At 44.9% G+C, this 26,733-nt stretch overlaps 1 protein-coding gene across 13 annotated transcripts in view; it reads right to left on the minus strand.

The window, feature by feature from the left end:
• Positions 1-26,733, minus strand: part of LPP (LIM domain containing preferred translocation partner in lipoma) — a 321,092-nt gene that overhangs the window by 246,310 nt on the left and 48,049 nt on the right. For 12 of the 13 annotated variants that reach the window (XM_085232827.1, XM_085232817.1, XM_085232829.1 and 9 more), the window contains one exon: positions 13,095-13,194. The exons of the other annotated variant lie outside the window; for it this stretch is intronic. The gene's annotated coding sequence lies outside the window, so the exon portion shown is untranslated. The remainder of the gene's footprint in view (positions 1-13,094; positions 13,195-26,733) is intronic. 13 annotated transcript variants of the gene reach the window in all.

Here is a 26,733-nt window from a genome sequence, read left to right on the forward strand (position 1 = left end):
CCTTACACACAGGACAACAGTGTTAGGGAAATACAATGTCCTACACGATAAAATAGCAGGGCAGTCATCTCCAGAACTTCTCAACATTCAAAAGATAGGAGGAGTTCTTCTACCTAGGATTGAAATGGTCAACTAAAATCTATATCTTAATATATCACTTTCTTCTTTTTATTTCTATTTCATTTTAATTCAGTGGCATTTAGCTAGCAGAATAGCTGTTAACAGAGGTCTAAGAAGTTGAATGCCATTTTCTGTATGTAGAAAAATGCTTTGGAGGAAACTGTAATTTGTCAGAAATACACATTTTAAAAAGTGGAAAATATGTTTGTTTGTCTTTTAAGGCAGCAAGAGATCCACCACGGCTCATCAAAAGGATCTTCAGTCCTAGAAAAGAAGAGAAGCATTATTTTCTCTTCCAATCCAAGAAAATAAGAAGGAAGAGATCGCTCAGAAGCACGATGGGAAGGGATCCTGTTCCAGTCCCACGCTCAGGGATGGATGAGCAGAACCCCTTCCCTTCCTCTGCTTCACAACCAGCACTGGAGAAGGATATGAAGCACCGCAGCAATTTTACAAATTGCAGCTGTTCCAGCAGCCCAGGGTTTGGTCTTCCTACACCACTGGTGGCAGATAGCACATGCTGTTATTAAATCCGTACTTCAGCTCGTAATAGTAATTGTAGGAAATCTTCTGCTCCTGGATAACAAATCACTATCTTTATTTTGGAGGGAAAAAAAAAACAACAGAAGTTATCTTGGAGTTAAATAACTTTACTACTTTAACAATTAATAAAAATCGTCTAACCTATTTCTCCTGACTGGGAACACAAAGAAAACAGGATATGGACATATTAGATAAAGGTCAATGCACATTTACCCACCTCTTTGGAAATTGACAATGTTCTCGTGACAGCCATAAAGCTGCTTTGAATTTTAGTTCCCTAGAAAGTAAATATAAGGAATCCCAAAGCTGTAACCACAAGTGCCACAATTCTTAACACTGATGTCACATCCAGCTTAATGGGTACTGCAGCAGTCTGTATGCTAAAGCTTCAAAATCGCCTTCTATAGGAAGAAAACAGCAATTATCCCTCACCAAGCATGCATCACAATGCCTTCATTTGGTGCAGCGCAAGGACGTGTTTCATTCCTCAGCATTTGGGATGAGGCATGGCAGGGTTGGTGGGACTATTTACTGGATCTCTTAGAGTCAAATATCTTAGGCTACTGTATGTTTTGTTTCCCTTCATCACTGCTCCTTCCCATTCCAACTACAAAATTTCATTTTCTATTGGAACCAGCTGACTTTCATTTGTGCCCATTTGTTTTTCTATCAATTAGCCAGGGCAAAGGGGTTGCCTTTCAGAGCCCTTTCTGGTACACTAGACATAAGGGGACACTGTAATTAATAGATGTCAGGCACAGTCCCTCCTGACACATTGATTCCTTACTACTTAAGAAACACTTGGGGAGAGCACAATCAGCCCTGACTGCCGGGGGTCCTCATAAAATCCATACACCTGGATTTACAGAAACTGCTAATCACTTTGGATGCTGAGAAGGGGTATGGAGGAATCTGATTTTGTGAAGCAAAGGAAGCTCCTAATTAACTAACACCTTCACATGCTTCAAAGGGAGAGCCACCCAGAAGACTTCCAGAGTAGGAGGCCAGTAGGAAAAATGCTTCTGGTCTCCAGTCCAGACCTTCACTGGTGGGGAATATGAACACTGTCACCAGCTCCAGGGCATTCCATCCCCACGACACCCAGGCACAGCCACCAGGATCACCACACCGCTGGCTCCCTTCTTCCTACTGCCATGACAACATTGCTAAAAACTGTGTTTTTCTGTGCACTACCAGTTCTCACCAGGCAGAAAAGACCAAACCCAAATCTGTTTGCTCCTACTGCTCGGGAGACCAACCCCAGCTTTAAAGAAAAATTCCCCTCTTTGATTTGCTGGCTAACGCTGAGTCTCTTAGGAGAGAGAATGGCACTTCTGGGCAGTGCGTTTCCATATGAGAGGGAAGAAAGGTTCTCCATGAAAGGATGCATCAGTGCCACGCTACAAATCTCTTATTTCAAACCAATACAAATGGTTATAGCTCTCCTCTAAGAAGTAGTCAGAAAACAACCCTCTTCAGTCTCCCTTAATAACACTGCCTTATGCTGGCATCTAGACAGTCCAGTGAGTTAAGCTGTGACAGAGATGTTCAAAAGAAAAGAGAAAGAAATGAAGTCTGCTCTGAAGCCATCCCACGTGCTCATGGTCCCAACACCACCACTCAAAGCACACTTCTCCCAGCAGTTCTGCTCCCACAGCATGCAACTGTTGAATGCCTTCCCACTGGAAGCCTTTTCAGATTTCTGCAATGATAACTACAAAAGGAAAATCACTAGAGGAGGACACCCAGTGGCTTCCAGCCAGAACACAACCCGCCTTCAGCAAGACCTTTGATTTGCACAGACACACACTGAAGTTGTTCTTCACAACAAAGAACAGCCCGTCTGTTGCATAACTAACCTTAGGCTGCGTTAGATAAGTCGTGCCTTCTCGCAGATCAACTGACCTTAAATAATGTCCCCAGTATTCTCAGAGCCAATAGGTTTCTCATTCAGAGCTCAACCGACAGGTCTTCTCCTTCCAGCTATTTCTTCAGAAAGGTACACAAAAAAGGTTTCAAGAGAAATCTCATGCTTACTGTTCCAAGGGCAGCTTTCAAGGCCAAAAAAGAAGCACAAGATCTCAGCTCCAGATTCACATCTTCCCTCGAAGGCTTCTTCAGTGCTTTGTTACAGCAAAACGAGTGAGGGCTTTAGCAGGACTGAAAGGGGACTGCAGAGGACACTAACTGGAAAGCCAGTACAAGTCGTGAAATACCACTGCAGCTCTGCTACTGAATCAAGCCCAGCTCAGAACAACCAGCCATGGCAATGAAGCGCTGCTTTGTGTTCTGGCTATAGGCAAAACAAAGGTCTGGGTAAGAGGAGGTCTCACTTGTCATGCAAGGGTCAGCACCAAAGGCAAATTCTACCATGGCATTTCCGTTCTGCTGCCCAGCCCATTACTAAGGGTGGAGATAACAGCAGGATCTTTCATTGCGCATCCAAAAATGCCCTTTAACGGAGCGGCACCGCATCACCCCATGGACATAGTCCACTCAGGAGGGATATCAATCCCTGTAGAAGCTGATCGTTCCCACTGTAGCGATGCAAAAGTGCAGATGAGATCCTTTTGCACCATTCCTTCGACGTCCCTGGCTGCAAGATGATGCAAGAGCTCTGCAGCAGACTGAGAGGTAGAAGCACAGGGAAGACAGACTGTGGAAGTAAGCATGGCTCTGCACCTCTCCTGGAAAGCAATTTTGTTGCCCAAGCAGACATCTGTGCATTGCCCACTGGTGGGAGCAAGGTTTTTAGAAGGGAAACGTTGTGCAAAGCAGGGTGATAATCCTTCGGGAATGCAAGCACCAAAACAACTGGCCAGTGAACCTGCAGCAAAGGCACTAAAAGCCCGGCTATTTTCTGACGCTGGTTAAGTTGTCACACAGCCTCCACTTGAGCAGCAGTTTCTCAACCTATAAATCAGGGCCGACAGGGCTTCCCTTGCTGCTACATGACACTCCACTCATTCAATTGCCGTCTGTCAGGAGCTCTGACACGAGGGCAGATGTAACTAATGCATGCATCCAGCAACTCCCAGAGCCCTTCCTATGGAGCACATCAGGACAGAAGCCCTACCTCACCCTTGCAATCAGCCAAGCCAGGCTTCACCCTAAAGCTCTGCCATACAAAACAGCCAAGCTACTTCCTATACGAGCCATCACCGCCTCTCTCTTACTGCAAGAACGCAGATCTGGAGGGCTGCTTGTGCCAAACAAGCTCAATGGCCACAGAGGAGCTTTCTAGTAAACCGAGCCCTGAATGCTAAGCAAGGGCTTGCTGAGCTGAGTTACTGGAATCTACTCCTCCCGCATAGTCAGCATATATGAATACATCCTCTTGCTTCATTAAATTTTAATTGGAGTACATGTGAATAGGTTTTACTGGTGACTTAATCAAAGGGAGTTTGAGTACAAGGTGTTCACGAGAGAAGCTAGAAAGCAACATCCTTTCCAGCTTTTCTTTCTGATTTTTTTAAGCATTCATTGTTGATTTCTTCAGGTCAGTTAACATTTTTGAGCTGCTGCAAAGAACCATGAAAAATAGCCACAAAGTGCAAATAAAGCACTTTGGAGGGAAACCGGACACAGACCATTAACCCTGTGTTCCTCGTCATTATCCAGACAAAAATTAAATGCAAAGTCCCAGAGCAGCTGTTGCATTAGCCAGTTGATTGGCAGTGCTAAGCACAATGATTGCTTTGCTGCTCTGTGTCATGCGTGTTTGGGCTGGACTGTCTGGAGTTTCATTATTTTAAGTGTCCTTAGGTACTCTGAAACCACAGCGGATTTGAACCTATAAAAAAATCCTACTTGTAAACTCTGAGATTTCCTCAGTAATCGCCTTCTCTTGTACTTGAACACAGATGTTTATTTGTTCTCACATGCTTTTCTTTAGCTTAGAGAGACTTGGCATGTATTTTCTTGCCTACCTAGAACAGGACAACCATCTCCAGAGCTGCCTCCATACTAAAACACAGACTGTATGACCGGATTCTCAACCTCCATAAAATCCACATGGTCACTATGGCCTGAATTGACTTTCAGCTGTCTACACCAGCTGAAAAACTACCAGCAAAGCAACTCTGCTGCCTCCCCTTCTGCACTCCAGTCCGCAAGAGGCACAGCTGGGGATGGGGCTTCGGCGTCCGACCGCACGAGGAACAAAAGGCAGCTCTGTGCTCTGCTAAGTGAATCAAAAAATGAAATTGCAGCAATTTAAAACCACAACAAAGAACTTAGTGGACTACTCCTGCACACTGCTTAGAAATGTATATTCTGCGCAGTGATACATTCTGGCAGCCTGGGACTCTGACACACTTTCTATGGCAATGTTCTAATATTAGAAAAATCTGGTCATAAGCTAAAAATGTTACAAAAATAGCCGAGGATCATAAGTTACCAGCTGAGTCAGAGCGCGATCTGCTACTTGACTTTCATGCTATTTTATTCTTAAAAATTAAAAAAAAAAGGGGGGGGGTGGGGAATACATCACATAGTGTTTCTTTTTAAAAACATTTCCTTCTACCATTGGTAATGAAGGAGAATGAGCCCTTGTAGAGAGGAATTTCTTGTGTGCCACCCAGAAAAATCACTCAAAATGGCAGAAATCAATCTACAAAGGAGCAAAGGACACGGATGTATGTACTTGTGTACCATTGTCAAGTCATTCACCAACCCTGCTGTGTGTGAGCTCTGGAGGGCAGGAGGCTGCCTCTTGCCCCAAGTTAGGGGCTCAGGGATCTCAATGGTATTGTATCTGGTGGTACAGTGGCATAAATAACAAGAATCTTACATGTTCAGTGCAGCCTCCATCATAAAAGCATTTTGTTTGCATGCCGTACTTAAATCATCAGTAAATAATTAACAGACAGTACGAGCATGTAACAGAACTGAGTCACAGGTGTTAGCTAGGAAAAAATGCTATAAATTGATATGTCATAGTAATAAGCAGCCTGCTCACCTGTTGGGTGCTGCAGAAATTAATTAAACAATTTAGTGTTCATAAATTAACCCCTGACACACACAGCCTTACTAGAAAGCTGTACTCTGTTATTTATGACTGTAATTTTTCCTCCTTTCACAGATTTGGCAGACTTCAAATGAAGAAACTGTGACCTGTTTCCTGTGGAGAGCTGAGGGATACAGTGAGGGAAGGGGCAGTGGGAGCAAGGAAGGGATGTGAAGGAGATGACCCATGTGAACACAGCAGAAAAGTAGACTCCTGTCTTTCCACATCTCAGTTTCTCGCTCCTTCCTGATGTGTACATCAGCAGAGCTCAGCACAAAGCTGCTCCAGGCAAAGATATGGGGCTGAGCATGGCATCCCCCAGCTCAGCCCCTCTCTTGAAGTGCTCTAGCTTCTGTGGGATCTATGGCAACCTCACCTCACTGCAGGCATGGATGCACTCAGGCAATGATGCAACTTTCCCGCTTCCAGATCTGAAATTATCAAGTTCTGTGCAATCTCGGGCTTCCTCTGCACTGTATTTGCCTGGAAACGTGGCCTGAGCTTCCTCAAAGAATGCAGATAGAGAGCTCCGCTCCCCAGTGATGGATGGCCATCAGCTCTCTCCAGAGCCAAGCTTAGGGCGTTGCTTTTATATGCACACACTTCCCAGAACACCCATTTCCAGGCCTGCTTTCTGCAAACCTGGCCCAGGAGATTTCTTTACGTGAAGGTAGAGCAGCAGAAAGCAGATGATGCATCAGGAAATCCTCCTGTCAGATGTCGTGCTGCGAGAACGCAGCTCTGCTATCAGAGCTCTCCATGCTCCATAAAACACTGAAGATGTTCAACATCACAACATTTCAGCCCGAGACATACAGCTGCCTGAAAAGCAACGTGCAGAAGCCTGCTAAAATGACAAGGGAAGGATGACTCTTCAGGAAAAGCAGATGACTAAAAAGTTATTCCATCCAAAAACAGTGCACTCAGGAAAGTAAATTGTCAGTGTCCTATAATTGTTAGCAGTGTTATCCTTCCACAAACGTGCTGACCCCTGGCTCCTCTGCAGCTCTGCCTGCAAACAAAACCTAAAAAAGCTCCTTTTTAACAACAACTACAAAATGTTTAAGCTTGTTTCAATGAGTTTGTTTTGGTTCTGAATACAGTAAAATACAAGCAATGAATTCTGGATTTTTTCCCCCCCCAAAGTGCAGCTCCCATACGCTTAAAAGTAAATGGGAGTGCTTTGCTTCCCAGGGTACGTAACTGGAACATTTTCCTAGCACCTAATAAAACACTGTTTGGTTGATACTAACCATTAAAATATGTGTTTCAAGTCATGTAATGTTCCCCGTGAAATTTGCCTTTTTGCTCCACGAAAAAAAAAGGGCACTGAAAGGAATCCTGCAACCATAAGGATCTCACTTATTTCATGGAAGTATCATTTTAAAAGCCCCACAGCATGATCAAAGCACTGTTGAGAACAGATGTTCCAGGCTTTACAAATTCCAGCATAAGTATTTTTAAGACATTTATCACTGCAAAGTTCTTTCAGCCAATTTTTCTCCTGCAAGAAGCGTGCCTGCACTTTGCTCCTTGAGGAAGATGTGTCCATCCACAGACTCCTGGCTGCTGACCCTACCCTGCCAGAACATCTCAAGGGGAATTTGATGCAGTTTCATGTATGGGAATGTACAGACCCCGGACTGACTGTCCACATGGACCCTCTCCCAAAAACCTCATCACTCCATTCCCTTGACACCACACAAGTGCCTATGCCTAAAGTAAGTCGCTTCTCGTTGGCCATCATCCCTTGCAATCGCCCCACTGCTGCCATGACCAGCCCTGAGCAATCTCATCTAACTTTAAAGCTTAACTCTGCTTTGTGCCAGAGGCTGTACAAGAAACCTGAGAGGTGCTTCCTATAGAAGCTACTGGAGGATTACACATCTCCAGTGGGAGCTACAAGGAAATGCCTTGAATCATGCCAGCACACTAAGGAAGCACCCCAGCTCTTCCCATAAGCGTGGGACCCTCTGTATGTAGGGGCACCCTCTGCATGTAGGGGTGCTGCCCTGGTCCCAGCAGGGCACCACTGCTGAGCTACAAGGCTGGGTGCAAGGAGATGCTCAGCAGCTAACACATTGGACACCATAAAGCCAGACGGCAGAGCCAGAAGGGGCAATAGCAGGGACCATGCAGGAATCTCCTTGTTCTCTGGACAGAATCAGTGAGTCCTTATGGAGGCAGAGAACACATTTCATCTGTAACTCAAATTGCAGCCAAATTTCCATTCCAAGTGAAGTTCTCTGGAAGTTCAGCTCTCCACAGTCAGTTTCTGTGTATTCGATTTTCTTCCCAGGAACATCACCAAGATCTCTGTTGCTGAGAAAGCCTAAACACTGTGCAGAACTTGTGAGAGTGAGTTTTGTGAGAGTGAGCAAAGTACCAATGTACTCATGACTACCCAAGAGTCCAAAACATACAGTTTCTCTATATGTCCAAAGAATAATGTGGGTTTTTGTACCCAAAGTAAAAAGGGGATCTGAAACAACCAGCTCCTTTGAAATGTCACATATTCACAGAAGAAGGTGTTTGTGAAGAGAACATCACTTCTCTAATATGTGCCCAGTTTAGTTTCACCTGTTTCCATGTGCTCCCTTCCCAATTCCTACAACCTGCTTGCACATCCTGTTTCACTATGAGTACGAGCTTCTCCCCCAGAGCAGTGCTGCCTTCACTTCTCCTCCCAGAGTGAGCTGAAGTAACAGTCAAACTGGGAGCAAAAAAACAGATAAGTTTCCCCTTGTTTGTCCAAGCTGCAAACATGACTGAGGTGCTGGGACAGTTCTTTCAACATAGGGTACCACCTTCCAACAGTCCTCTGACGAGAAGATGGAAGAGTGGTGGCCTCTGAAAAAGCAGTGACTGGAAAAGCATGACAAGGCAGAGCAGGTCTTCCAGCAGGAGGGAGGACAAGGAAAAGGATGCCTAGAACATATTAGAGGAAACCCCAGATTTCAGAGATGGGGGGCAGGACAGAGATGCTGGCAGCATGCAGAGGTCTGAAAAGAGATGAGGACAACTACGAGTGCCTATCAGAGGAAGTCAGGCAGAAACTGGAAAGTGTGGAGGAGCCAACTTCAGTGAGGAGTGGTCTGAAAACACCCTCCAACAGCAAAGGAAACTGAGACAAAAGGAAGACACCTTCCACACAAATAAACACGACAGCTTAAACACTGCCCGCTGTCACCTCAAAGGTCTGCAGAAGACTCATGACTACATTTACCCACCCAAACTGGAACACCTCAACCTGACGAGGTGAGCTGGATCCCCCTCTGCAGGAGGCTCTGTCAGCTCTCCTTCACAGAAAGCCAAGCTCTGACTCTGGCACTGTGTCAAATCTCAGGGAGTAACAGCTTCCAGCAAGCTTTGTAACATCTGTCTCCAGACTCCCCCAGCAGCCATGAAGGAAGCAGAAGTGCAGCCCATGAAGCAGCTCCCCGGCATCCCCTATGCATGGCACCCCTGGAACTGCTCCTCTCACCCAACACATCTTTTCCTATACAGTCCTCTTCTTTTAGCACTTCTCAAGTTGTTAAAACCTTCCTTCTTTATTTACTTATGAGCTACAGATTCTTATTTTAAACATCCACGTTAAACTTGCCCCTCCCAAAATACCATTTGTTATAAATTATAATACACCCATGAAATCTTGCCACGCTGGCAGCCAATGACTGTGTGTGCACAGAAACCCATAAACATCACAGCTACAGATCTGGAAAAACAAAATATTCTCTAATGTAACCTCAAAGGGAGAACAGAAACAGCAGGATCACCCGAAGCCCCCAAACCCAAAGCCACCATCTATCCATGCACCCTTGGGAAGAGCAGCATCACTGCCCAAGGACATCATAGGGGCTGTGCCATCAGTAGGAGTCCCTGAATACCCATCGGTATTCTGACCCTGGCACACGGGGAGAGTGCTTTAAAGGAGCACTCAGGATGCTGTGAGAAGCCATCAGTATTGTTCGGCTGAGTTCCAAATATCACAACCTGCTCCAGACCTGAGGTTTTGCTATGCTGTCTTCCCACCTCAGTGCATTCACTGAGAGTTTTTAAGAAAGAAAAAAAAAAAAAAAAAAAAAAAAAAGGTCCTGGACAATTATCAGGCCTTTTGATTTAGCTGTTAAAAAAACCCTACATCGTTTCCCTCTTGTTTTTCTAAATAAAAATAATGTATAGCCCTAACTTGATAATAAATATGCTCAGAAGCTGTCTTTAAGTAAAAGCTTTTGATAACAAATTGCCTATGCTAACTGCTATTTTACTGTTGAATTTTTTATTGTTGCTTAAGCACTGCAATTATGCTAATAAGTCTGCGAGGATGGTACACTAAAGCATTGAATGTGACAGATATAATACTCAATAAAATGTTAATCTTACCTGAAAATTGGAATCAAACAGCCTTATTAGTATTTATGGATATGGCATCTTTAACATGTTTCTTAAGAGGAATATATATATGCAACGGATATTTTCAAATATACCTTGCTATTTCTCGTGCCTCCATGTGATTTAATTCAGGGTGCCTATTACCCCTGCTGCTAACTTCCAGTCCCTTTCGGATGAGGAAAAAAGCATTCTCGTTTTTGAGCTACACTGAACTTCTGCACTGCTGAATGGTTTTGCCCTCCAAACCTACAGGTGAGATGGTCTCTGACCCTACTGTGGGCTTCGTGCTGTGCCTTCACTTGCTCACCCATGAAAGAAGTCAAAAACAACCTCAATATATTCACGTGCTTCTGACATAAGCTGTATTTACTCCCATGATCGGGCTGCATCAACAGACCATTCTTACACAGTACACTGGTGTGGCTCCCAGACACTGCAGGCTAATGCTTAAATAACAGCCTGATGTCTTGCAGCCTCACTGCTCCTACTGCTCTCACCCAAAGAAGTTAATTCTGCTGACAGGACTGCAGAAACGTCAATAAGACATCATTACTTCTCCTGACAGACAATCGAGGTTCTTGCTGCTGGATGCTGCTGCTCCTCCGTGAAAAACACGAGACAGGAGCCATCCAGGAACTGCTTCGATGAATACTGACAATGGGGAAAACCATTGTGGGCGGCTGCCCACCGAAACAAGCCATTTCCAAAGCACACAAAAAAATCACATGAGCTGCCCACACTCCCGGCAGAAAACACACAGGGACTTTCTTGTGCATCGCCTGCAATGCACACCAGCTTGCTCTCAGGTCAGGATGTCCCTTCTTATGTTTATGGGAGGAAAGAGGACTGCTTTGGAGGACACGTAGGTCAGGGCAGTTCCACAAGACCTCATTTGCAGATGCAGGCACGGAGCACAGCATGAGAAAAAAAAACGATTTTCAGTTGCAAAATCATTCAAATAAAACTACAGAATTGACTGAGCTCGCACCTCGGAGAGCTGTGAGACGCACCTCGGGGCTCCTCTGCCCCAGGTTTGCCCCAGCACGAAGTGCCAGGCTCCAGATCTTCAGGTCAAGCCGGCAAGTCAAGCACTGCACCGCTGCTGTGTGCTGCAAGGCAACCCACAGACACAGCAGGGCTCAGCTCTGAGCCTGGTCATTATTTTCAACCCTCGGGGGAAATGTAAATTCAACTCGGGCATATTGTTTTCTTTTGCTAAGCAGCAATGCTTGAATGTTAACTCCAATCCTGACAGGCATATGTATATTCTTTGCAAATAACCTCACCCTGACCAGTCCAAAAGGTCAAAATCAAAAAATAATAAGAAAAAAAGAGAAGCTTGGAAAACTGTCAGTATCAGTGGCACAAGCCCTCAACCAACTAACCATCCCCACCACAATGTGAACTGCAAGCTCTTGGATTTATTTGATTGATTGAGATCAAAAGATCAGAGGGCACAGAGGAAATTGCATCCTTCTATGCACGCATGCTGCTTTCAAGATTTGAGCAGATAGTTGCAGGAATTTTAAAACTCAAAGGGGGGAAAAAACAACATTTAAAGGTGATTTCAGAAAGGCATCCCCTTATTTCTCTCTTGACACCCTACGCATTTTTTAGAGCTATCTGAATGGTTCCTCCATGTTCCTGCAGCCCTGGGACCCAACAGCTTATCTCTGCTAAACAGAAGATGCTAACAAACAATAAGACACTCATATAACCCCAGAGGAGACATCACTATTTGCTGACATTAAGGATGAAAGGCAAATTTAGAGAAACCAAACAAATCCCAAATGAAGTCCAACAGGAGACTTAAGAATTCCCTACTGCTATTCGGGTGTCCTCTGACACAGGACACACATCTCACTACACTGCTTGGCTGCACAAGGAAGATGAAGCGCCTTCAATTTGCTCCTCTGGCAATGATCACACAGAGGCACTGGGGCTGCCTGGGCCCACGTGAGGTTTGTCACCTGCATCTCCCAGGGGAGCAAGGGAGAAGCAAAGGGACTGAATGAGCAGCCATCCTTAGGACACAATTTCAACACAGAGCACAGAAAAAGCCTACACTGCATTCACTGTCAAGACTGGACAAAGAAATGCAAGGAAGAACAGGAACAGAAGAAATATGAAACTCTGCCATCCCATCAGCCCTTGAACCAAAGAGAAAACATTTGGTTCTCATGCTTGTGTTTCACATATTGTTTATATTTTGCTCAATTTACCTGAATCTGTAGCACTGTCCTCTCACATCTGAACTACATAGCTGTGATTACCTGCCTGAGAATAAGAGAAAAACCCCTGATATAGATTACAGAAGAGACCCAAACTTCCAAGAACTTGCTACAAAGGAACAAGAATTGGTACAACCTCCTGGTTCTGTCACAGGTTTAGATTACATGCCAAAACCAAGGGCTGAGCTCCATTTCCACATGCTTGCACTTCTCACCAGAAGGAGGACATCACCTTTCAGGTTACAAAGATTATCGCCATAGATTTGAAGCAGACCAGGCAGTTCCTTCTGCACAGGTACACCGAGTTGTTCTTTTTTACCTTATCAGTTTTGAATAACATCATTAAGATAAGAATTTCACCTTCTCTGATTTCTAACCTTCAGCAGGCTGTAAGGACTTTCCAGAAGTCATCCCGCCTGTTGCCCCACTACATGAAGGGATCAGTTCTCCTAAACCACAACCAGTGAGGCTTTTTTAACTGATTCTAAAACCTTTCCAACAAACAACTGAAACTCCACAAGCTCCTCAGGCAGTCCATCCAGTGCTCAGCTCTTCTCAGTGCAAGAAATCATTTACTAACATCTCATCTAAATTTCTCCTGCTGCAACTCAAGCCTGCGATTTGTCTTACTTACAATGAGCAGATTTACAGTTTGTTCCTTCTCTTCACAAGTTCACTGTTGCCAAAATTCACAAACTGAGGCACCAGTGTGGTTTGCCCTTTTTTTTTTTTGCCATTTTGCTTTTGCCCAAAGCGTGTTCTTAGTCTTCTGTCTCTGCATTGTGTATTTCATTTCTTACCCCAAGAAAACAGGCAGCTACAATATCACAAGGCCGTTTCAAGAGAAGACGCTCACATCCAAAGGCTGATGCAGTCAGGCACACCCAATTATAAGGCACTCTGAAAGAAGAAAAAAAAGATTTCTTTTCAGGACGGTATGCAAAGGGTCTGAAAATAAACCAGCAACCATGAACTGCAATTTAGTCCACTCTTTTACTGAACATTCAAATAGATCTTCAAAAGTAACATCAATGACTGCAGATACATCATACCCCACCACTCAAACTTTGCAACTTTTTATCTGGTAACCACCAGAAGGATGTGATAGATCTTCCTTCTACCAAACAGGACAACACTGACTTGCACAAAGTTCTGCCAAGCTACATGCAGTAGCCAACACACATCAAAATCAGATGGCTCCAACTCCAGCACTTCATTCATTGTGACAGAGGACAAATCTTGATGTTGCCACTGGTGACTTTATTTTCAGTGTCACTGAAACCAACAGAGACAAAGCTACTTTGAGATTTGAGCGTATGTAATTATGGGATAGATCCAGAGAAAAGTAGTCAGATTCAGTGAAAGGCTGAATAACTTGTGTGTACAACATATGCCCTACCTCCCAGTCTGCAGGGTGCTCTGCATAGCAAAAAGAAATCTTTCTCCTGAACAAAACAGTTTGGTGATAAAGGAGAAAGAAGGAAGAAAGGATTTATACGAGCAGTGTTGGGAAACACAGGGGAAGAGTTCTGAATAGCACAAGCATCCCAAATTTCATGAGATAACAAGCAACAAGGGAGAGCAGTGATAATACATCTGCTTTCCTATTTTTGTAAGCAATCAATTTGCCACAACAGCACCTTTGAATGGATTATTTCTTGTACTCCATCCAGTCACAATCCCTTTCTCCCATTAGTAGGGGGATGCTGTTAGCATCCACTCGGCATGGTTTTTTTTTTTCTCTCTTCAGTCCTTCTCAGCTGGCCTGGACTTTTGCTTTCCTTGATCATTTCCCACTTCCCAATACAGCCCAACTGCAGTCAGCACAGAAAAGTGACATGCTCCTATTTAGCATAGACTTGATAACAGACGTGGTGCTTCCAAGGCTAAAGACAAATACCTGCACCAATAATGTCCCTACATCACACAATAGCTGAGGAGACTACGCAATAAATGCCTTGTACTGAAGACAGAACTCAAAGAATCTCAGCAATGTAGATGGCCAACTAATGAAGGAGTTCAAACAGAGGTCTGTCTTTAACGACGCAAATAGCTTTGATGATTTCCACAAGACCACCTGTGGTATCAGAGACATTACCTCCCAAAATGCCAGTGAGAGATATGGATGTTCAGCAAGGGATATAGATGTGAGGAGTGCTTCCACCAGGAATATACACCCATTTCTATGGCAGAATTAGAACAGCTGTTGAAAACCATGAAGTAGTATTGAATGGCAGCTAAGGACAGGGAGCCAAGAAGACTACCACATGCAATTGAAACTTCCAAGGGATTAAGCTAGGTCAAATGTAATTACACAAAACTGGAACTTGGCCAGGGTATTGGTTTAAGAAAATTAAAAGAGGTGTTCAAAAGTTTCAGAGATAGAGTCCTTCTGTTAATTATTTGGTGAGTCAGTTGCTGAAGTCTCAGTACTCTGGGAGGCTGTCTGAAAAAAGGGGAAAAATGAGACATAAACTTAAAGGGCATTAGGAATGATTAGCAAGAGCCTTTGTTCTCCATGGCAATGCTTGCTGCACTACTGTGTGAATGCCTTTCATGTTCATGCTGGAAAGTGGCCTTAGCTCCTTTGATACTTCTGGGAGGAAACATTTAAGTGTACAAATATCCCACTGTCAGAAGTTCCAGACAACAGTCGAGGAACATCAACATATCCCAGCCAGGTCAGATCCAGCTCTCAGGCAGCGCTTCTGCTCAAGAGAGGAATGCAAAGAGACATTTAGAAGCTTATCTAGACCCTAAGCAATGTTTACCCTACTTGCTGGCCATGTACGAAGGCCAGGTCACATGGAAAACAAGGTTGCAACCACACAGGACAGCGTTCTTCTTACTTTCTTAAGGTTTTGGGAAGATGGAGAGCACTTAAGGTGATAAGCAGATAAGAAAAGTTGCTTCATGGTCAATGTGGTCCTCAACAACGACAAAAAGGAGCTAAAAGAAGGAAGTGGACAGGTTCTTTAGCAGGGTCTCTTGTGATAGGACAAGGCACAATGGCAAACTAAAAGAGGGGACATTTAGACTAGATATAAGGAAAAAGTTGTTTGTTTTTTTTTTTTACTCTAAGGATGGTGAGGCACTGGCACAGGTTGCCCAGAGGCGGTGGGTGCCCCTTCCCTAAAGGCACCGAAGGTCAGGCTGGACGGACTCTGAGCCCCTGATGGAGCTGTGGGTATCCCTGTTCAGTGCAGGGAGTTGGACCAGATGGCCTTTAACTCAAGCAATTGTATGTTTCTATGAACAGATAAGAGTGAAGGCACACTTTTTTTTTTTTTTCAACTCAAGATATTTAATGCCTAAATTGAAGTACAGAGAGATCAAATCCAGAAAAGATGAGTATTAACAGTCTCTGATGAACAGTCACAAACTCTGTTCAATTTCTGAGACTTGTACTATAGACATAAACAAAATATGGTGTTTTCTGGAGAATAAGAATAATAAAAAAGCCTTCTAAGTCTCAGTTTTGGCACCTGATAGTTGTAGCTGCCTCTGCTACCTCTGCATCTGAAATTTATCATTAGAAATACACTCATTACTGTCTTTGAAACAGTTACATTTGACAGTAAAAGCAATAGGAGATTAACCTTTTTGGGTAGTTTATTTGGTGAACTGTTCAGCTGATGTACATTAAACAAACCAATTTTTAGACTGATGTGAAAATAAGAGAAAGATTAAACAGCAATCTTCCCAACAAGCGCACAGTGAGTGACACAGCTTCCTCTGGAAGCGACGGCAGGTGAACGCACAGCCCAAGGCTCTGCCATATCAATTTCATGCATTTTTTTTTTTCCTTTTCAGAAAGCAAGCCAAGAATAGACAGGCGTTTCACAGCACAGACTGGTGCAACTTGCGCTAATGGCAACAAGCATAGATGCAAGAAGTGCTCCGTTCCCCTTGTGCAGAACTCACCAGTGGGGACAAGTCATGGAGGGGACAAGGAAAAATGGTTTCTTGTTCACAACCAAAGGGACAGAAAGACCAGCGTGACCCAGAGCATGCAGGTACAGTTCTCTGCAGCCAAAGCAGTAAGGAACCAATGCCACTGACAGCCTGCAGTGACTGACACGAAGCACAGGGAGGTGGAGTGGGAAGCACCGATGCCAAGCAGTAATAAGGATGGAATCGCAGCTGCTTCTCAAATCAGATTTTTTTTTTGCCTAGGTTACTTGTTATTAAAAGAAATTATAAGTTTCAGCACACAGGGACATCCTGTTCGCTGTATTAAATGAAAGGGACGATTCAAGAGGGAACAGCTTTCAGGAGGCAGGGAGGGAGGAATCAATTTCAGGTTGCTTCAGACAACTGGGCCTTTTCCTGCCAGAGTAAATCCAATTCAGCTCTACGAACCCACGATAGAACATTCCCTGAAATACACACACACACACGCTCACTAAATAAATAAATACACTAAAATACACACTCATGTCATCTCCCAAATTTTACCAGCTGACTTAAGCACGGAGCTTTGGCTCAGCACTGGCTTCTTGACTGCAAGTTCAATGCCTATCGCTGCCTTACAGGGAGAAAGATATTTAATGGCAAAGTGGCATCCTGCACAACAAAGCAAAGCAGAGCATGGTGATTTGGGCTGCCCTTCCACAGGCTCTAGGCTTACAGTGAGGTCTAAAGGCTGTTAAGTGACCAAATAAATCCATCTCAATCAATCCCTCTGTGAAGAACACAGGAAACAGTTCCATCCTACAGCATTATGAGTCTTAATTTTATGGAGCAGTTGATGTTTTTCCAATGAAAGGTACCATTAAAATATAAGATTTTATTAGCAAAATCAATGATGTGTGCAGAGACAGTCCCTCACGGCTTTAAAAAATGTCTATGAATAATTATAAAACTGATAGCAGTAGAGAATACCGTACAATTATTACTGCTGTTTTACAGGATTCTCTAACAACATCGGCCCACTTCTGGTAAGACACCTTCAGGCAGTACCACAAAAAAGCATAAATAAGGACAAGGCAACAAAAGCTCAGTGTTCTCTCACACTTAGAGGGTGCAAATATGTTGTTTATATTTATTGTTGCTGGGTTTTTTTATTTTTATTTTTTTTCCCAGCAAGAAGTAAACATTCTGGAAACAAATAAATCTCAACACTTACATAAATATTTACCAGTTGCCCATGCATTTCACTTTCTCTACCAATTCCAATGTTTTGTTGCATTAGAAAAGCAAGTGGGGGAGATTCATTCCCCTTTAAACCCATCAGAACTGGAACAAAGAGCCGTGTTCATGGTGCTCCTGAAACACAGGTCAGGCGTGTGCAACACCTGAAAGCCCTCTACAAGCAAGGCATGTGCTGGGGACAAAAAGCCCGGACACCTCTGTCTCCTGCAGGGTTCCCACTCAGATCCAGCATGCCATGTTGCCACCGCCCTTCCCCAGTGAGGACTGGGCACGATGGCAGTGCCCCCAGTCCTCCAAAGCCTCCTCTTACACAGCAGCCACCACCCATACCAGCACCATCGTAAAGAGCTCACACAGTCAAGGCACTGAGGCACTCCAAACTCACCACTCACCAAGCCTGCCTACTTTCCAGCAAGCTCTGCCTAATGCACACAGAGCACCGTTCAGTCAAGAATGTACTTATGTGAATTTGGAGCCAAAAAATGACACCAGTTAGTTCTACCCCAAATGTTTTGGCTTTGCACACACAGCTACATGTTTGCAAGAGCCAAGGGTATAGGTAGAGAAAAAAAACAACTCATGTCTCCTTAATCCACCTGGCTTTAAACAACCTCCGGATGTGTGTGAGGATGGATGAGGAACGAGTGGCAAGAATACTCAACAGATGTTTTCATTAGCATAAATTTGCCATTCATTCCTCTTTCTTCTACCATCACAAACTCCTCTATTATCCTCGCTGGATAATTTACAGAGCTTATTGCAAAGTACAGTCTCGGAGAACAGAGACAGCATACACTCAGTAACATACAAGTTCAAAGAGCTGAGCCATGCATGACCTGCCAGCAGACTGTTGCTATTTTCTTGCATATATAAAAGAGCATTGCCTTCGTGCAGTGCTGGAACTTGTCATCATGAAACACCCTCCTATTACAACATGGCCCAGAGGAGCTACTATTTTGAGTCCTAATAACGTGCCTGGTTTTACAGGAAGGCATGAAGGCAAGTAACATGGAATAACGCAGATGTCAACTACAGAAAACAGATGGGAATCTCACAAAGCTACACAGATTGCCTCGTTCGAGTGCTGTCATAGCCCATCCTCTAGATGGGAAAGCACAGTGCAGCAGTCAGATGAAAGGAGCATGTGGAATTGAGGTGCATCACCACCTCTACAAGACCTACAAAGAGACAGCAGAGGACTGCTTTCCAGGCATGCGGAGCCCAAGGCAATAAAACATGACTCAAAGCTGTGAGGCTGTTTTCTCCCCCACCTGTTGGCCAAGTGACAGTCACTCTATTCTCCCAGCTTTCTGACCCCACAAAATGCAAACAGTGCTGAAGGAAAGGTGCACCGGGAAGCAGATCACACCCCTGGTCTGGGAAAAGCTTTTTCTTGGCAAGTGAATGCAGATGGAACAGGCTGGAGGTGCTCCTGTGAGCGCGGCCCCAGGTGCCGCAGGCAGACCGCCTGCAGACTGCGCTGTGATTTGCCCTGCTGTGGTTTCCCAGCCACAATTTGCCTTCCAAACAATCTAGGAAACCACTGCACCTGCAGTGGTGGTTCGGCTCCTGTGACCTATAGGAGGTGTCTGCAGACAATGAGTCAGTGGCAAACCAGGAGAGGTGATGGACTGACCTGACCTTCCTCGTTTGAACTCACAAGAGGATCGAAAACTGAGGCTAACAAACCAGAACTTCCAAAATTCATGCAAACTGGGAGAAATTAAGACTCCTGTTTAATAAACACAGGGCTGGTGCTTCGAACCTGAGGTCCGAGCTCGCCCAACAGCCCCGGAGCAGCCAGCCATTCATGCATGCAGCATGGGGAAGGCTGAAGCCAGAGCATGAATGAAGCACCAGGATCGATTCCCTTATCTACCCTCTGCCTACCGCTAACTGGATGATGCTATTCAGGGAATATATAATTTAAAGACAGAGGCTAATGATGAATCAAGATTGATTTTTTGGACAACCAAGACAAGAAAATAAATGTAATTGCAGTCTACCTGCTTGTAGCTTGCCAGGAGTTACAGCGAGTTTCAGAACAGTCTGGCTCCTTTTCCCTTCCTCATCCCAGCCCCCTTCCCTCCTGTATTCCACCAAAGAAGGAAAGACCCTTACAAAAAAGGAATTCACTTAGACAAGACAGTAAGTGCTGCTGGAGCCAGCTCAGTGCTGGCTTCCCTGTCCCTGCTAAGCAGTACAGAGCAATTAATGGACATGCAGAGTGCTCACTTTCTGGGGAAAAGCAAATTCCGCGTGTGCAGTTGCGAGGAATGCATTGTATGTCTGGTATTCACACTGCACTCCCTTTTCCTGTTCCTTTTTTTTGCCGTATATGGAGCTGAGCACAGCCGGCGGGGCCGGGGAGGACAGCGCTGCATGCTCAACGCCTTTCTACTTCCGACTCTGTTTGTCTTTACTGGAAATCCAATCGATCCGTCTAGGAAAAAGGCGAGCGCATGCAGTGCAGCATGACAGGCTCAGACACCCCGCTGCTCCCACACAGGGCAAAAGGAGCAAGCTGAACCAGCTCACCCCAGCTACAATCCTGAAGGGCTGTTTCCCAGGCTTAGCAGCACTCAAGTTGTAAAGGCAACCTGGCCTTCGGTGCACACAGCTGGAGCTGGGAGGATTACGTGACCTCAGCACAGCAATACTCGCCCTCTGTAACACAGCTGGGCCAGAAACAGAAGTGTGGGACTGTGCAGATGCAAATCGCTGGGAGTTCTTTGCTAGTCCTGACAACCTCTAAGTCCATCACAGCAATTTCAAAAGCAGTCTGGGACTTCCATATCCAGGATGCAATTATAATATTGTGTGCTAAAAAATAAAAGCTTTTTGCCACTGCTGCTTCCTCAGCAATCAACAGACTCCTCCTGTGGGCACCGAGGAACCCAAGCAAGACCATGCTAGAAAAGGCTAGGAATTAGGCAAGAACACTTAAAGGAATGAGAACCCTGGCCCATTTCCTCCAGTGTCTCATCCTCGACCTTGACTGGTTCTTGACTCCTTGAAGGATGATGCAAGACCTCTGTGGCAGGCACGCAGCACTGTGACCCACATGCCATCCCATTTCAGTGTCCCAGAGATAAAGACTAACTAGAACCTGAGTCAGGAGGTTTAATAGAGCTTCCAATTTTATTTTGTTCCCTTGCCAATAGTCATTAGCACTGAAGTAATTCACAGAAGCATCCAATCTACCTTTCAATCTTACATCATTGGCCTCAAGAACCTCTATGCTCTGAATTACAGGACAGTGATAGAGCTTTGCCTTTACCAGTTTCAAAATTGTCATCCTTCAGCTTTCACCATTACTCAGCAGCAATGAGCCCATCCAGCCACTCATCCTGTCCTCGCCATCTGCCAAACATGCTATGTTCCATCCCTTCTCCTGCACCAGCACCTTAGGCTCACGCAAAAAATGCAAGAAAAAGCAGTCAGGTGGCAGGACCACATGGCCAGAAGCAGGCCAATGTACTGCAGGACCAGCTGTCATCCAGCCAAAGCAGCCACAATTCCCTGGGAGGACTGGTCACATCTTTACCTTTGCTGAGTTCCCTGCACTCAGCCAGGAACCTCTTCAACCAGTTCTGCCACTCACAGACTCCCCTATGTCAAAATACTGTCTTCTACCTTTCACCCAATGAATTCAAATGGAGCCAGGGATGTTGGGAAGCAGCCGTGGAGTTGCTTGGATGAAGACACTCAGCTGAAACTTGGCCGGGGGAGGGGAAGGTTTCTAGCCTCATTAATAACAGCCTGAAATTAAAAGCAGAGCTTGTAGTACAGCTGTGATTTCAGCTACCCCGCTGCTTGTGTTAACAGTGTGGCTTTATTATGGTCAGGGATTAAAAACAGCTCCAACAATTAAAAGAAAGAAAAAAATAAAAATACGGAAAGAAAAAGAACAACCACCACCAACAAAAAAATCAGTAAAATACAAAATTCCTGTGGCCTGGAATGATTAGCAAAAATAAGCTTTGGGCCGTCAGGAGAAAGAGTGAATGCTTCCTTCCCGCTGCCAGCCAGCCTGCTTTCCACCCATGCCCCACTGAGTAGCCACATCCCATGCTCACAGGACCGCCCAATGCCCCGCAGGGCCAGCACCAGCCATGGCCACTGGCCCCCATAGGGTGTCACCTCCTGCCCCAGCCTGGGTGTCCTGCTAGCGTCCCACTCCCAGCCGGCAGCTTGGACGTGCTCCTCATTCCCACTGTCTAAATGCTATGGCAATAAAAACAAAAGGTCTTGTAATCAGTGACTAATGTGCTTGGAACTCGTTGGGAGCCACCAGCCCTCTCAGAGCAGCCAGAGGAGGAGGAGTAATGGGAGGATTAGGGCCAACCCAGCTGCTCTTATGGGCCTGGATGAGGAGCGCTTGTTCCTTGGAGGTGAGCTGGTTGCCCAACCACTCCTCAAGAGATGAATACTTGCTGTGCTGTGTAGGATATGTTCCTGGAAAGCAGTAGACAGTGATAGGATGGCACACATAAGCAGCCCAACTGAGCACTTGGTCATAGTATCGAAAAGGTTGGAAAAGACCGCCAAGATCATCTAGTCCAATCATCAATCCATCTCTGCTGCACTGTTAAGCAAGCCTACTTCTTCCTTTTATAAATTAAAAGCAATAAATTCATGAGAAAGAAAGGCCTCCCACCACACCAGCAGGACCTGCTCCCCTCTGGTTACAGCACACAGTGGCAAGAGTTCCAACATCACCAAGGAAGAGATGATCTTTCAGTGTTTGTTTCTGTTTTATATCATCACCACCCAAAATGCCATTTCTTATCCTGCTCAGAACAAATGCGGTTCACATCACTGCAGCACCCCAGCTGTAAAAGTGACAATGAAAGCACCAAACAGATCTCAGATCCTTGCCCCTGCTCTGAGATGGACACAGAATCACGTTCAATTCATAGCTTCCTTACCAGTGATGTGACTATTAAATGGCACAAAAGCCCTTTGCTATTTTTGGAGGTAGAATGGTGGATTCAGGTGAGTTTTTGCTGCTCTAATGAAAAGATGATGATGCCTGAAGCAAATGAAGAGTGCTAGTTATATGACAATGCATGTGTCTAGGCAGCTGTTCTCAAAAGCTTGCCAAGAACATTTTACACAGTTTAAACTCAGAAACTCTAAGCCAGTCTGTACAAACCCTTTAACATTCCCTTCACTGTAGGGCTACAAAGTACTTCAATAGAGTTACACTTTGAGCTGCAAAAATATCACAGCTAAGGTGGCAAGTCCCCAGTAACCACACAGCTGTCTGCACCATGTCCAGGGCTGGGGTGATAGCATTAAGAAAACCCAAGCCTCCTTCTTCCCAGCAGAAGTCTCCAGTATTTTGAAAACATTTACATTAAAATTAATCAACCCCACAACACATTTGCCTTCTCAGACACCAGAACACTTTCTAAATACCAAGGTGACTGCAATCAAGAGTCGCTGTGGCTTAGCAGATTTCGGTGAATTGACTTCCCAGTGGTTTCAGCTGAAGCACTTTGCCTCCCCCCCATTTGCACTGGGCTGGGTGCATGCAGCTGCTGCACCTCGGCTATCATTCAGCTGCAGTGGTGCAGCAGCTCCTTGCAGCCCTGCGATGGGAAGCATTATCCCCTCCTTCCAGGAAGGAAAAATGCAATCTCAAAAACAGCACTTCACCAAAAATAATAATAATTTAAAGAGGGGGAAAAAAAAAAAAAAAAAGCAATCACCACCGCCTGCCTCCCACAGTCCAAGAGATGAAGTTGTAAGCTATGCTGCCCCATCACACTCAGTTTCAGCCCCCTGCAATCAATCATGCTTTTAACCAGACCATTCACAACTTGTACCAGAGACAGAAATAATAGGGTGTCACCCAGCTCCCCGTGAACAGGAGGTGGAGCCCATGGTGTGTCTGGCCAAGATGTGCTGCATGGGCATTTGCACTTGGACGATTTAGATCCTGCTTTTATAAACTCTATCCTACAATAGGAAAACCACCTAGAGAAAGATTTTCCCTCTTGTCCCCAGATTCGCTGATTCCTCACATCACAAATTTCTAGGTGCAAGCCATGCCCAACCCAACACAGGCAGGTGGGGTTCACTGCACAGGTTGGTGTCAGGGCTGCTCCTAAGGACCTGTGAAGTCAGCACAAGGGCAAGAACTGCCACATGCTCAGACACCCCAAATACCAAACTCAGGCAAGTTCTGAGCACTGCCTTCTCTTAGAGGCTTCACTAACAAATACCCAACCAAATCCAGGATGGACCATACATACATACGCTTCTCATTCCCACCAAGATTTCTTCAGTTCAAACCCACTCCCACAAGCCTGCGTTCTCAGGGGTCCATATTTTCCCTGTTGACATGCCAAAGAGAAAGGTGATCCCCTTCCTGAGCTCCCGAGTCTTAATGAAACAACCAGTTAGAGGTCAGGGTGGAAATCAATGCTGGAACCAGTGGCCCCCATGAACCTAAACAGCTCCGGAATTAGAGTGTTATTGCAATTTATCAGACTCGACAAGCTAACATATCGATCCCACCAAGGATGCAAAACTTTGCACCTATACAACAGAAGAACACATTCATTAACAAATATCATAGCACACCTACAATAAACTACTACTGCTTTTCCAGGGAAATCAATCTGCATCAGCGGCAGGTTTGTCAAAGAGACCAAGTCAAGAAAGTCAAGGTTTGCCCCACTTTCCAGCCTATCACACAGATGCATGCCACCCAGCTACCCAAGACTTTCTTCATTAAATGGCAAACCAACAACTCTTCTGAGGTGAAACCTCAAGCTTTGTTTTCCTTTCCCATTTTAGAATGTGCAAGCCACAAGGAGACCTGTGAGTTGCGGCTTCTCAGGGAGACCAGACACTAATGGACAGCACCTCTCAGCAGTTCAATGCTGCTATCTTCAGCCAATCTCCTTGGGCCCCAAAAGATTAGCTACAGCCCGCCTTCTGGATTGACAGGTCTGCTTTAATGGACACCTGAACCAAAGAAACTTGCATTGATATAGCAAGTAGGTGTCTGCATTGCTTAAACAAGCTTCCAGCTCCACATCACAAGAGGTGAGGAAGGCTGAGATACACCCGTCTGTGAAAGTGGCACTTAAAATGGACTGTAATCATTAGCTGAGGATGTTTCTCAGTAACCGGAGTCACGCAGGCACCTTTACATGAACAAATACATGTATTTGCAACGTGGAGCTGGAAGTTTTTGTCTGGGCCAACACAAGAGAAGGGATATGATTAGAAAAGCACTGGTCTTGTCAAGGGAGGACTTACTACATCGAGGACTAGAAAGAAGATCTGCCTGGTCTGGAGGCCAGAGGTCCAAAAGGCAAACCAAAAAGTAACTAATTCCCTTTCCTAAGAAACTGTGTTTTCAGCTGGGAGTTGCTTGGCAGCCTTCCTACCAGAGGATGCAGCAGGTCAAGACAAGGGTTCATTCCCAGCCAGGCCGAGTGGGGACACGGTACACCAGAACAGATGGTGCTTTGCAAAGAAGGGTTGAAACACTGCAAGGACTGCATCTGTGGGGCTTTCCATGGACAGCAAGGGATGCTGCTGGCCAGGCTGCTGGCCGTTGGGAAGCACTGACTTGCAGGAGCACAAGGACAAGGGTTACGTACTGAGATATGTGGAAAAATAGCCCAGTGAAGACTTATGGCACCCAGCTGCACTGCAAACGCCTTGCAAACACCTTTGGTTTCTCTTTTCTGTGGAAATTAAACGCAGTGGCATTCTATAAGAAAATTGTCACTTAAACTCCTTATTAAATGTAATTTCCTCTCCCACCCTCTTTCATTAGCAACACTCAAGCATTCATCAAATCACACTTATTTCCAGGCAAAACGTTAGTCTTCTTACAAAGAGCTTACATATTAGCATTGTCTATTGTTATAAGTTAAAGTTTCACCAAAAAATCAATTCAGAAGCAAAGTATTCATTCACCTGAATGGGAATTTAAGTAAACAAACCTCACATACAGGGAAACCCATAAGTGCTTGGAGAACAATGCTTTTATGAGGAAAAATGCAGCAGTATCCACATTACTTCCCCCTTCTGGGCAATAGTTTTTCACTTTAATATTATACAGTGCACCTCCTTACTATTCTCAATACACAATATCACATTCAAATCCATGCTGCAAACATCCCACTCATTGCAAGAAGACTTCACGAAGGGGGAAAAAAAAGTGACATTAAAGGAAAGCAATCTATAGTAGCACATTACACCACACCAATTTCAAGCAGGCTGTCATTCTGATCACACCAGACGGCATTTTAGCTCCAACAGCATCCTTCAGCAAAACATTCTTGTTACTGCATTTTACCAAGCCCTTTTGAAATGAATGGTACAAATTCTCTCAGTCATTTCTAAAGGACTGCACTGCTCAGAGCACTCTAACTTCACATCATCTTTTCCAATAACCTGCAGAGCTGTAAGGCCAAAACAGGCCATCTTTAAAGAAGGAATTAAAAATAAATAAGCCAGCACCTGTCTTGGGATGGAGCTACAAAAGAGGGCTATGAATCCCAACTCAAAGCAGTGCTTATGTGCAATCTCAGATCCAGGCCAACTCAGAAAATCACTTAATTACATGATTAACTTTAACACGTGCTTAAGTTGCTTTGACTTCCGGGGGACTTAAGCATATACTTAACGTGCTTTCCTGTACAGAAATACTCTCTTAAATCAGATCCTGTTTTGAAGGGATGCTGCACGCGCGCGCACACACACACACACACAACCCCTGCCCTCGGAAAGCTCTGGCTCGTCAGCCAAGCTGCAAATCAGACTGCCTTAACTTTGTGCCTATCTACGGATCAAAATGTTCCACCAGAGCTTCAGAAAGGCATCTGAACTGGTCTCATCATGAAGGAACCCTGGTTTTTCAATATACAGCTTGAGCCCCCCCAAATTTCTTTGCTTAAATCCCTCCCCAAACCAGCTACTCTCTTGTGGTTACAGTTAATTGCAAGAACATTGCTCCTACAGCTTGCCTGATAGAAAAGAACTCCTACTATGTAGGGGCTTGGTTTTCCCATTTTGCCTATTCTCAATAAAATGCAATAAATTATTATTATATATGTCGACATTGCAAACAACTACAGCATCCATGCTGAGTGCCTGCGCAGGGGCATGCTGTTTCTCAGTGTGATCTGAAATAGCCAAGATATTAAAATCCCACAAAGAACTGTGTTTCTAATGGAAGAATTGGCGGGCCAGATGTTGACACTAATGATTATTTTGCCAGCCTGGGGCAGATCTCAAACCTCTCAACGTTAG

The sequence above is a fragment of the Meleagris gallopavo genome, chromosome 11, assembly GCF_905368555.1.
Source record: "Meleagris gallopavo chromosome 11, MGAL_WU_HG_1.1, whole genome shotgun sequence".
Classification (NCBI taxonomy): domain Eukaryota; kingdom Metazoa; phylum Chordata; class Aves; order Galliformes; family Phasianidae; genus Meleagris; species Meleagris gallopavo.